We start from the raw sequence: 13,184 nt of genomic DNA on the forward strand, positions 1-13,184 counted from the left end.
ACAGGCCTTGGGCACTGGGTGGGGACACTGGCAGAAGAAATATGAGCATGGGAGGTGGGAGCTTGGGAGCCTGGACAGAGGAGTCTCTTACATGCCTGGTTGTTCATGCTCTCTGCTGCCTCTTAGAGTGCCCAGGCCATGTCTTGGCTTTGAGTAACTTGTGATCCTTTCAGTTATCTACCCCAAATTGTGCAACTTTTCTTATAGCAACTTCGCCCTTGTGTTGGTGGACTGCCCTGATGTGAGCAATTTCCTTCAGCTTTTGAGGTCAGAATGGCATTTCATCTGTTGGATGATAAGATCCCTTATTTTTCAGGCATAGAATGGACATACTTAGTGAATGAATTGTTAATCCATTAGGAGACAATGATTTGGTGCCATTATGAAGGAAAAAAGTGAGATGAAAATTAAAAAAGAATTTCAGGTGTGATGTCTGATGTCCTTCTTTGTGAGTTGGAATGCTGATTTCTGTCCAGAAGTTTAGAAGCAACTACTAGCATAAGTACCCCAGGGCTTCTGTAGTAGAAAAGACACATGTATCCAAAGCTGGTGGAAACCTCTCAGGCCTTTGCCCAGTGGAGAAGTCAACATTGTTGAAATACTACATTTCTTTAACAAGTCTTAGTCCCTGAAACAAATTGTTTAGGAAAAGGGTGGAAGGAAATTCATGAAAGCAAATATTTCAGCTTCCTGGGATCCACTGTATGTAAGGTTAATTATTTTTCCAGTAAGAAAATAACCAAGGTACAGGTTAAGTTTCTAAGGATAATTTATTTTGCCACTGATATCAGAGTTGGTAATAACAATAGGTAACTGAGTCCAATAGCTAGAGCTATCATTTATTGAGAGCTTACTATGTGTCAGGAATTATATGAACATTCTCTTACTTAATCCTCAATAGACTTTCAAAGTAAATATTATCCTTAATTTTACAGCTGATGAAACAGGCTCAAAAGGATTAAGTAATTTAACCAGTGCTGGGACTGGGGTTTCCAGGTATGCAGGGCTTTCGGTGCTAAAATGCAGTCCCAGGTAAACTGGGATGGTTGGTTTCCCTGAGTGTCACCCAGCTCACTGACGTACAGTTGATAGTTAGAAAGTAAGCCCAAAGGGTTCTGAATTGTCAGATAGATGATTCGTTTATGGAAATGTGCAGATTTGCCCCACAGAGAGACCTTCAGAACATTTTGTGGTGCCCATTTTTCTCCACTTTATACATAATTCTAATCTTGGTTATTTGGTTTCCAAGTGCCTTGTCAATTAGAAGCTGCACATTGGCGGGGGAAGGGGTCACTCTAGAAAGGCCCACTGATTATTGTGGTGAGGGACAGCTGGCTAACTGACAGAGAAGGTGAGGGCAGGGAGAATGAAATATAAACTAATAAAAGACAAAATCAATACAGTGTCAGAAGGCTTTTTTTGCACAGGGGCAAACATACCTTAATAAGAATAGCTACTGTTGAACATTTACTATGTGCCAAACACTGTTTTAAGCACTTTATAGGTATTACATAATTCAGTTTTTAGAAAATAATCCTGTTATTATCCTGGTTCCACAGATGAGGAAACTGAGGCACAGAGAGGTTAAGTAACTTGCTGAAGGTCACACAGCCAGTGAGTGGTAAAGCTGAGATTCAGAGCCAGGCAGCCTGTCTCCAGGGCCAGATCCTCAGCATCCTGTTTCTGTGTAGGCCCTAGTTCCTGAGGATGTAGCACACGTCAGGGGTGTTTATTGTGATGGCCTGACTCATCCAAGAAAAAAAAATTTAAGCTTGGGCATTACATTTCATTTTGTATTAATTAATTTTAAAGATTTTATCAGGGCATAGTTCTACAAGGCCTGTTAGGAGAAGCCATCCGAGTCCCCGCCCCCAGTTCATTTCCTGCTCCCCAGAGTCAACTGCTTTCAGTTCTTGCAATGAGTTGACTCTTGCTGGTTGTTATATCCCCTGTCTCTAAATGACGTACTTATATTTCTATGGCCAGTTTTTCAGTTTGAGGCATTATCTGTTGATGCTTTACTGTGGAAGAAGAGAATTTTAGCTTGTTTTTCCACCTACCCCTACCACACACGTATACCATTTCCATCTCCTCCTTCTCCCAACAAGTACATCAGAGTTTTAGCTAGATTGACATGTCATGGGCTCCTTTGTATCTTTCAGCATCCCTCCTGGGTTGGGCAGATTCTCCTGAGAAGACCATTTGAACCACCTGCCTGTGGAGTATGCCTGCCTTCTGGAAGTCCAGTGTGTAGGTGAGGGTGGAGGTGTCTTCATACTTACTCTGCAACTTCTCAGTGCCTCCCCCTGCCTCCACTGAAGTTGGTATGACTCAGAGACCCTCTGAGAGTCTGATACTCGGAGTTTTACTCTCTCCAGAGAATAAACCTTCGACTACTGCCAGAGCTGGAGGAGTCACAAGGCTGGCAAGGGTGGGGCTTGGGGTGTAAACAGACTTCCACCATTTTTAGCCCCACTTTACCCTCTCGCCTCCCTCAGAGGTGCTTGGGGCTCCAACTGCCTAAGCCTTTCTGGAGATTCTGTGATGAGTTGCTTGTTGGCTTTCTCTAACAGCAGGTAAGGAGTCTGCTTTCCTGGGTCTGCTAATCAATTACCTCTTGTTCATCTATTCGATACTTTCTAGCTTCCAACATTTTCTTCCTGTTGTTTCCACTTACTTTCTCTTTGTTTTTGTAAGTTATGTCTATAAGAAATAAAATTCTCTTCATTGTTATACTAGTGAGATTTGGGGAGGTAATAGAACTAAATGTATTTAGTGTGCCATCTGTATCCTGAAGCCTGAAAGACATTTGAGAAAGCTTTCAATGCAAAGTGGTCTAAAAAAGGTTGTGTTGCTCTAAGGAGAAGACTTATAGTTCTATGAAAAATGGGGTTGTTGAAGTTTTACTTGCTACTGAAAGTGTAGTTCTAGGACTAGGAGCATCATGGTTACCTGGGTATCACCTGGGTGCTCCTTATAAATGCAGAATCCTGGGCCCTACCCAGACCTATTGAATCAGAATTAGCATTTTAACAAAATCCTAAGATTCCTAAGAACACTGAAGGCTGAGAAGTGCTAATATGAAACTTTACTCAGCTTCTACTGTAATTTAGAATAAGCTAACTATAATGAATTTTAATCTGGGATTTAAACATTTTGGTACATTCCCTTAATAAATTATTCTCCACATTCTAGAGGTTGCTGTGAGAAAAGAGGAGTATATAAGTTTTCCTTTATAAACTACATAAACTGAAAATTCCGTGTCATTTACCAGATGATGTCAGACTGGTTATGTGCAGGCTTTTTCAGTTGCTCACATTTCAGGTTGGTGATGGGATCATGTAGATTGTATCGGTGGAGTCTTCAGTCACACTTTGAGTGGTGAAAGTGAGCGGGTGGCTTCCCCTAGAGGAAAAGGATAGAGTGATTCGTTTTACGCCCAGCATCTATCCCAGTGACAGGCTTGTGTTCAACTAGTGATTTGTGGGACGGGTGAGTCAGATAAGACACAATTTCTGTCTTCAAGATATTCAGGGACTTCCCTGGCGGTCCAGTGGTTAAGGCTCCATGCTTCCACTGCAGGGGAGCACAGGTTTGATCCCTGGTTGGGGAACTAAGACCCCACAGGCCGCACGGCACGGCCAAGAAAAAAAAAAAAAAAGATATTCACCAACCAACAAGAAATAAATTGGAGGGCTTCCCTGGTGGCGCAGTGGTTGAGAGTCCGCCCACCGATGCAGGGGACACGGGTTCGTGCCCCGGTCCGGGAGGATCCCACATGCCGTGGAGCAGCCGGGCCCGTGAGCCATGGCCGCTGAGCCTGTGCATCCGGAGCCTGTGCTCCGCAACGGGAGAGGCCACAACAGTGAGAGGCCCGCGTACGCAAAAAAAAAAAAAAAAAAAGAAAGAAATTGGATAATTACCATACAGGGTTAACCTGTTTAGGAAGAGTGAGCACAGAGAAGGGGCATCTAATGCAGCATTACTGGCAGAAGAAGGAGCCGAAGGACTAAGTCTCTGGGTGAACAGGGCTTGGTGGGTTTAGAGCAGGTTCCCTCTGGTGAGAGTATCAGAATCACCTGGAGGGCTTGTTAGCCGCCCCCATCCTTAGAATTTCTGATTCCATAGGCCTGGGGTGGACCCACGAATATGCATTTCTAACAGTTTCCCAGGTGCTGCTGATGACCCTGCTCTCCCATTTTGAAAATCACTGGTTTAGAGAATTACAACTAGTCGTGGTGGCTGCAGTCAGGAGGCAGGGATGACAAAGAAGGCAGAGGCCTAAGGAGTGGCGATGCCACTATGGGGGTGGTGGGGAGCCGTTGGCTGCCTTTGCAGAGGACAGTGATGGACACCCACTTACCTTTTGGAAAGATCACTTTGGCTGAGGTTTGGAGGATGGGTCCGTGGGGGGGCCCAGTTGGGGGCCAGAAAACCAAACGTGTGGTTGATTGTAGCCATCCAATGAGAAATGATAAACACTTGGAATAAAGGCAAGAGGAGGAAAGAGCCCTAGAACTTGGTGGCTAATGGGAGTGGGAGGAGCCACGGAGGGCCGTCAGATGTCGGGCTGGGTGTGTGTTCCGATTGTGTTACTCAAGACACAGGAGGAGAGGAGGGTCTGAAGCAGGGTCTGGAGAGAAGAGCACAGGAGGTAAGTGGAGGGCAGGACATGTTGAATTTAAGATGCCAGCAAGATATCTGGGTGGACCACGCGGTAGAGAGTTTCCCTCGTGAGTCTGGAGGCCAGAGTGAGAGGTGTGGGAAGTCCCGTCACTTCTGCCACTTAACACTGGTCTCCCGTGGTGTTTGTTTGGATCAGGCCTTGTATTTGTAAAGAAACAGTATTAATAGAAACCTTCAGGACCTTGAGAACACAATACCTTTAAAGATGTTTTTTCAAGAAACATCTAATTTTTCGATGGGGGGGAAAAAGAAAAAGTTGAAGTGTGAGTCTTCTAACGTTGGAAGGCGGTTAATACAGCCACCTTCTGTCTGAGAGAGCAGGAGATTGGGTTTTAGTAAAAACTTGAAAGGGGCAAAGTCACTTGACTGGTTTGCAGGCCATATGACGAACAGCTGAGACTAATTAGCTGGATTGTGGGTTTTTACAGAGATGCCTGATTTTGAAAGTTGATGGAGCAAATTGCTTTTCAAAAGACTCTTTTGAAAAACTTTTACAAGTAGGCAGGCGATTCTGACTTTCACATCTTTGTATTAGACAAAAAGTAACTTTTTAGAAGTGGACATGTGATTCCAAGTTGTCTAATTGTTGAAGTATTGGGAATGCCAGTCTCTAAAGTTTTAGGAAAATCAACCAGCGATTTATACTCTGTCAAGGTATGCTTTTGCTTTTTTTGGTGGTGGGGAGGGAGGTAGAGTTCTGCCATGCCAATTTTCAAGTACTTAAAACGTGCAATTTAACATAAAATACCACTGCACATGTTAATTTTTTTTTAAACAAAGACTTCAAGACATCTGCTAAATTTCTTGGGTTTAGTTTGAAAAGTGCATTTTCAATTACCAGAGAGTGAGTATGAATACTGACTGCATTCTTCCTTTCTTTTCTGTACTTTAACAAAGTAACAGAGGCTTTTATTCTCAGATAATACGTTGAATAAGAGAGCCGATTATGGAATTGAATTGCTCTAAGAGTCTCACTCATCCTTTGAGCATTTTATCCACAAAAATTCAAGCTTATTGGGATTTTGTTTTCAATATTGTTAATAGCTCTAGTGGAGGATTATGTAAGCGTGTGTTTTAGTATAAGGTGTATTTCTTCTGTCAGTTAAATTTGCCTTCAAGTTATTAATTTTGTGATGTTTGGAAACAGCATTGTGAGGAAAGGTCCATCTATTTTAGAGATGCTTAGTGATAGTATGCAGGAATGAAAGATCTGGGTGATGAGTATGATGGGGTATCTTATTATACAATTCTCCCTACTTTTAGATATGTACCAGTTTGCTGGGACTGTCATAACAAAGTGTCACAGACTGTGTAGCTTAAATAATAGAAATTTCTTGTCTCAGTCCTGGAGACTAGAAGTCTGAGATCAAGGCATTGGCAGGGCTGGCTCCTTCTGGGGGCTCTGAAGGAAGGATCTGTTCCAGGCCTCTCTCCTTGGCTTGTACATGGCTGTCTTCTCCCTCTGTCTCTTCTTGTCATCTTCCTTTTCTGTGTGTCTCTGTTCAGAAATCTTCTTATAGGGACACCAGTCACACTGGATTAGGGCCTACCCTAATGACCTTTTTTTCATTTGATACCCTCTCTAAGGACCCTCTCTCCAAATCAGGTCATGTTATGAAGTACTACAAGTTAGGACTTCAACATATGAATTTTGGGGGAACACAGTTCAACTCATAACAGATAAATTTGAAAGATTTCATTACATCACACTTTCCCTCCACGTGCATGCAATAAGTATTTATTAAGCCAAGTGCCTAGACTGTGTTGGGTGTTGAGTGTGTGAAGATAAATAAGACATGGTCTCTGCCCACTAACATTGGTTTAATCATATGTATGGATATAACTTCGTGAATGTGCGTTCACTTAATCTCTTCCATTGAGTCGTGGCCACTTTCACTGTTGGGTGTCCCTGGAGACACAATCAGCATCTTGGCACAGGGGCACCTGGAGGGGCTCCCTTGCTCCGGAACACCCTCAAGATAAGTGAGGAGAGTAGAAGGACCCTTAACATTGATCTAGTCTGACCTCCTCATTTCACAGATGAAGAAACTGAGGCTTCAAAGTGCTCAAGTCATTTGGCTGATGAATGTCAGAGCCAAGGCAGTGTCCTGACTTCCACCCCAGTACATCATTTTGTTTTCTTGGTCACAGTTCATGCTTTCACCTAGGAGTGAACCCAAAGTCTCATCAGAAATCAGATGAGAGGGGGACTTCCCTGGTGGTCCAGTGATTAGGGCTCTGCACTTCCACTGCAGGGGACCATCCCTGGTTGGGGAACTAAGATCCTGCATGCTACGTGGTGTGGCAAAAAAAAAAAAAAAAAAAAAAAAAAATCCCATGAGAAAGAGACTTGATAAAAAAGCTGACATTCTCTGTTGAGATTCTTGTAAGTACCAAAAAAAAAAAAAAAAAGTTTTGGGGCGGAGTGTTTATTCATGAGGGCATTTCATCCATAGAATGTCCAGGTTGTATTTAATACATCCCAAAGGAGTTTGCTCCCACCTTGGTTAGTTTCTCTATCTCTTTCCACTTTCCCTTTATTCTTTCCAGGCACAGTGTTCAGTGACCCAGCAGCCGTTAGAGAACAAACAACATTTTTTCTTCTTTCTTGCTTCTGCTGCCTCCCACAAGACAGGAACTGTGGTAGAAAGAGAACGCTGATGCAACCTTACCGGCCAGCAGGATGGCGCCGTGGGAACCAGGACCTGCGCCTGTTTGGCAGGGCTGGGAGCCCAGGGCTGCCTCTGCCGCTGTTTCAGCATCTGCCCTTTCCAGTCCCTCAGCACCTGAGTGCTCACGGAGGACATGCTCCCCACTTCCCTCTGTTTCTCTTCTCTCTTTTGCTGTTATTCCCTTTTTCCTCCCTAGGAACTTGGTTGATTTATAGCTTGAGCCAGGGTGCAGCATATGTGTATGTGATAGCTGATGAGTCATGGAACAGGCCCATTAAAAACAAAAGCTGATTTTTGCAGAAGCCATCGTTCTCTGGGGCTGTCTTTGCAAGAGGACACCTTCCTGCTTTCTCCGGCGCTCCCGGTGTTGCTGTGGCGTGGCTGGGGCCCTGCCCTCTTGGCAGAGCAGAGGCTGGGTTCGGTGGGGGTTGGAGGGTAGGGAGGTGATGAGATGAGGGCGCTGCGTGAGAGGTGAGCTCGCATTGCTGCTGCTTCTCTGGAGGCAGGAGCCACTTTGCTCAAACACAGATGCAAATCATCCAAGAGCTGAGAGCATCGATTTTTTTTTTTTTTTTTTTTGGTCTATTTGTTTTCTTGTTTTCCCCATTTCGTTCTCTGTTGGGCTTCTCTTCTCCCTGATGTAGTCTGTAAAGGGGTCCTTTATTGTAAGTGCTGGATTTATCACTCAGCAAATATTGAATGGATCCTGTTTTCACAAGGAGGAGAAAGTCCACACGACTTTAAGCTGGAACCTCTGTGCGGTGGTGACTGACCCAGCCTATGGACTGTCGTTTGAAAAATTTCCTTCCTAGTGTCCTTCTTGGATTTCTCTGGCTGAGCCTTACATTTTGGCTCTTCACTCTAAAAGGCCATCTTATCTCTCCCATTTTCTCAGTAAATCAACTGTGCTGATGGCTTTAAAATCCATCGTGTTAACCCTTGTTTTTCTTTTGAGCCCTGTTTCTGTTTTCCACATGCCAATTAAACACAACTCCCTGGATGTCCCTGAGACATGAGGGACATTTAATTGGTCTTGTCCCATACAGTATAACATAGTAGTTGAGAGTGTGTCTGGGTTCAATCTTGGCTTTGCCTTTTATTGGCTGTGTGACCTTGGAGAACTTACTTAGCCTTTCTATGCGTGAGTTTTTTCTCATCTGTAAATTAGAGAATTCATAGGGTTGTGAAGCTCTAATGAGTTACTATTTTAAAGGGCTTAGTAGTCAGTGAGTGTTACTTATAATCATCTCAAACCAGCTTTTCCTCTCTTAGTTAATGATAATACCTTTCATTCAGTTTTGGTTATCTTTAACTCCTATACCAGTCAGTTAAGAAATTATACTGATTTTCTGCCTCCTAAATCTATCTTGAATTAATCCCTTCTTCTTCATCCCACTGTCACCAACACATGTCACTCACTGTCTCTCCTCATAGCTTCCTGATCCTGTGTGTATTCCCAGTCTCCATGTGGCTGCCAGAAAGATCTTTCTAAGACACAGACCTTGTGTTCTTCTTCTTTGTAAAAGCCTGTAGTGGCTTTCCATTGCCCAGAGGATAACACAAGACTTTCTAGTGCCATATAAGAGTCCTTTCAGGCCCAGGTCCCAACTCTCTCCCGTCTTTTCAGCCTGTCAGGACACCTCCTGTCGCCTCCCCGTGCAGCCCTATAGCGGCATGCATCTGCTGAGGTCCCCTAAGTGCATTGTAGCCTTTTCCCTCTTAGACCTTTGCAAGTGCAAATGCTCTTCCCTGACTCCCACCCTCCCATTCAGTCACCCCAGCACCTGCTCCCTTCTCATGGCTCTAAGCCTGGCCTATGTTTTGTACTTCGAATGTCAGACAGCCCTTACCTAATTCCATCAAAACTCGGTTACACCTTTCAGATTGGCATCAGTGATCATTTTGGTTGATGGTTTCCGTCATCTTTAAAGGATAATGCTTATTTGACATATGAGATGAAGTCCTTTACCACATCATATGTGAACTGTGAATGAATGAATTTTTGTTCATTCACATTTGTCACTTGTGTCTCTGTGTGCTGATGTAAGTCCTTGGCTCAGGGGCCCCTCTGTGAGGCGGCACAGTGGGCTCCCCGCCCCCCTAGCCCTCTGCCCCAGGCCTCCTGGCTGCCCAGCGTTGTGTGCATATTTCTGTAACGTTCTTGTTCCACTGCATTTTCATTGTTCATTTCCATGTACAGCGCTTCTATTAGACCATTGCTTTTCTAGAGCCTTGTTCTAGGTGCTTAACATAGTGATGAGCGCAGGGCCTGTTCTCAGTGCTAACTTATTACAGGCATGATGTTTGAACTGATGTGCTCATCAGCCACGACCTGAATCTCTATCATTCATACCAGGCTGTCCCTCCTCAGTGTCTTCAGGCTTTGCTGGTATATCTTTGGATCACTGGTGTAGGACAGTCCACTTGTCAAATTTTATTTAAAATTATTAACACCTTTTGGATTGATATTTATATATCATTTTGCAGTTAGTTTTGGTTATATTTAAGGACATTTGGTGTATGTATATTTCTTGGGAAATACTTCCGTATCCGTCACAGCCATTCTCCACATCATCCTATCCTTTATAATTTTTCTGATTTTGCATTTGTCTTTTTTGTTTTTTTGGTGGTGCCTCATGGCATGTGGGATCTTAGTTCCCTGACCAGGGATCAAACCCACGCTTCCTGCAGTGGAAACATGGAGTCTTAACCACTGGACTGTCAGGGAAGTTCCTGCCTTTGTCTCTTGAGCCAAGTTTTTCCTTTATTTATTTATTTATATAAATTTATTTACTTATTTTCCGCTGCGTCGGGTCTTCATTGCTGCCCGCCGGCTTTCTCTAGTTGTGGTGAGCGAGGTCTACTCTTTGTTGCGGTGCACGGACTTCTTGTTGCGATGGCTTCTCTTGTTGCGGAGCATGGGGTCTAGGTGCACGGGCTTCAGTAGTTGTGGCACGTGGGCTCAGTAGTTATGGCTTGCGGGCTCTAGAGCGCAGGCTCAGTAGTTGTGGCGCACGGGCTTAGTTGCTTTGCGGAATGTGGGATCTTCCCGGACCAGGGCTTGAACCCGTGTCCCCTGCATTGGCAGGTGGATTCTTATCCACTGCGCCACCAGGGAAGTCCAAGATGGCACCTTTTAAAAAGTGATAAGATCACATTTAAAAAATTTTTTATTGGATTATAGTTGATTTACAATGTTGTATTAGTTTCAGGTGTAGAGCAAAGTGATTCAGTTATACACATATTCATTCTTTTTTAGATTATTTTCTCATATAGATTTTCATAGAATACTGAGTAGAGTTCCGTGTGCTATACAGTAGGTCCTTGTTGGTTATCTATCTCATATATAGTAGTGTGTGTATGTTAATCCCAAGCTCCTGACTTATCCCCCACCTTTCCGCTTTGTTAACCATAAGTTTGTTTTTGATATCTGTAAGTCTGTTTCTGTTTTGTAAATAAGTTCATTTGTATCATTTTTAAAAATTAGATTCCACATATGAGTGTTATCATATATTTTTCTTTGTCTGAATTGCTCCTCTTAGTATGATAATCTCTAGGTCCATCCATGTTGCTGCAAATGGCATTATTTTGTTCTTTTTTAATGGCTGAGTAATATTCCATTGTATATGTGTACCACATCTTCTTTATCCATTCCTCTGTTGAGGGATATTTAGGTTGCTTCCACATCCTGGCTATTGTAAATAGTACTTCTATGAACATTGGGGTGCATGTATCTTTTTGAATTATGGTTTTCTCTGGATGTATGCCCAGGAGTGGGATTACTGTATCATATGGTAGTTCTATTTTTAGTTCTTTTTTTTTTTTTTTTTTTTTGCGGTATGCAGGCCTGTCACCGTTGTGGCCTCTCCCGTTGCGGAGCACAGTCTCCGGACACGCAGGCTTAGTGGCCATGGCTCACGGGCCCAGCCGCTCCACGGCATGTGGGATCTTCCCAGACTGGGGCACGAACCTGTGTCCCCTGCATCGGCAGGCAGACTCTCAACCACTGTGCCACCAGGGAAGCCCCTATTTTTAGTTTTTTAAGGAACCTCCATGCTGTTCTCTGTAGTGGTTGTACCAGTTGACATTCCCACCAACAGTGTAGGAGGGTTCCTTTTTCTCCACACCCTCTCCAGCATTTATTGTTTGTAGACTTTTTGATGATGGCCATTCTGACTGGTGTGAGGTGATAACCTCATTGTAGTTTTGATTTGCATTTCTCTGATAATTAGTGATGTTGAGCATCTTTTTATGTGCTTTTTAGCCATCTATATGAAAAGCACATTTTTTGACTAGTAGAGGGAGATGGCAGATTGGGTAGGATCTAGTGCATAACAAGAGAGGTATAGTAAGGCAAGAAAGATGAGGGACCTGTTTCATACTCACTGTCACAGTCTTTTCTCCAAGTATCTGGGGAATACATTAACTTTTTTTTTTTAAACCGTAGCCTTCAGGGTGAGTCACACAGTTGTGTGTGTGTATGGGCAGTGGGATGGGATGAGGGGAGAGTGTGGATGAGGGTCTTTGGATCTTTCAGCTTTTCTATTCTCTCCTGTTCTACACTGTTGGACTGTAGAATGCTTTCCCCCCAGGGAATCCCAGCTTTAATGTACTATTTAGGGCAAATTACTTAGAGAACTTCTCCATCTCCAGACATCAAACCCTTTGTACACTTCCTCTCAGAACCTACCTCACCTGTATCTAGGTTAGGTGTTAATATCATGTGCTCCTTCCATTATGCCAGCCATAGGTGCTAACCACACTTGGAGTCTTGCTTCAGTGGTCAGTGTTCTCCGTTAGATGGTAAATTTGGGGGTGGGGGGCAGGTGCTGTATCTGTCTTATTTGCATTTCTATCACCTTGCACAGTGTTTGCCTGTAGTGGGCACTCAACTATTAAATGAATGAACAAAACAAACAGATAATAACCCCTCATTAACACAGAACCTGTCCAGTCTTTCCTAGAGGTATAACCTCCCTTGATGCAGCATTCCACAAATCAGATTTGTTCATCCTGCTTTAAGCAAAAGGAAATAACTATATTTTCTCCTCTATCCTCAGATTGTACAAATTAGATGATCATTGTGGCTGGTCTGGTTTAGGTTTGGAACCAAGGTTTTGAGGCATGGGCTGGCCCCTTTGGCTCGTAGTGTTGAATTGCAAATATATATAAGCATCACTTTTTATCTCTCTTAAGATGCTTACCATTTTTGAAATCTGTTACCCTCATTGCTAGGTGTTATAATGGGGGGGGCACTTGAACCCCAGTACTTAAAGTCCAACATAGTACTGGAAAGAAAATTCAAAAGACAACTAATGATTTTCTGATATTTCTCTAGGGAGTAAAAGACTATTTCAGTTGAAAACTTTCTGTGATAATTACTTCTGTCCCTAACTGACTGCATCTTGAGTAACCTTTTTCTTTTGGCTCCAAGCTAGAGCAACCTATGTACACATGATATGTTACATTTGAAGATTGGTTTTGAGTAAATCCTATCAATTATGTGATACTTATTAGGTATTTCATTTTTTTATTCATTCAAATATTTATTAATGATTCTGAGAACTATAGCCTCCTCTCCTCAGGGATGGACATGGAAGAAACAATGACTTTGAAAGAGAAGTCTTGGGTAGAGAGTATAGGTAAAGAGGAGAAGTCAGGAAAGTTAGAGAAAAAACTAGAAGAAAGGAAAAATAAAGATCAAAGGCAGAATAATTGTAAAAGCTTGTAAATTAACAGATGGAAGGAGAAAAAAAAACCACATAATTTTCCCAATAGATTTAGGAATGAAATTTGATAAAATTGATATGCATTCATAATACTCAT

General features: G+C 43.0%; 1 protein-coding gene across 3 annotated transcripts in view; it reads left to right on the forward strand.

Annotated features, from left to right (window-relative positions):
- Positions 1–13,184, forward strand: part of RAB27A (RAB27A, member RAS oncogene family) — a 79,988-nt gene that overhangs the window by 20,035 nt on the left and 46,769 nt on the right. Inside the window, exon 2 of one of the 3 annotated variants that reach the window (XM_060095290.1) lies at positions 2,163–2,254. The exons of the other annotated variants lie outside the window; for them this stretch is intronic. The gene's annotated coding sequence lies outside the window, so the exon portion shown is untranslated. The remainder of the gene's footprint in view (positions 1–2,162; positions 2,255–13,184) is intronic. 3 annotated transcript variants of the gene reach the window in all.

The sequence above is a fragment of the Mesoplodon densirostris genome, chromosome 4, assembly GCF_025265405.1.
Source record: "Mesoplodon densirostris isolate mMesDen1 chromosome 4, mMesDen1 primary haplotype, whole genome shotgun sequence".
NCBI lineage: Eukaryota > Metazoa > Chordata > Mammalia > Artiodactyla > Ziphiidae > Mesoplodon > Mesoplodon densirostris.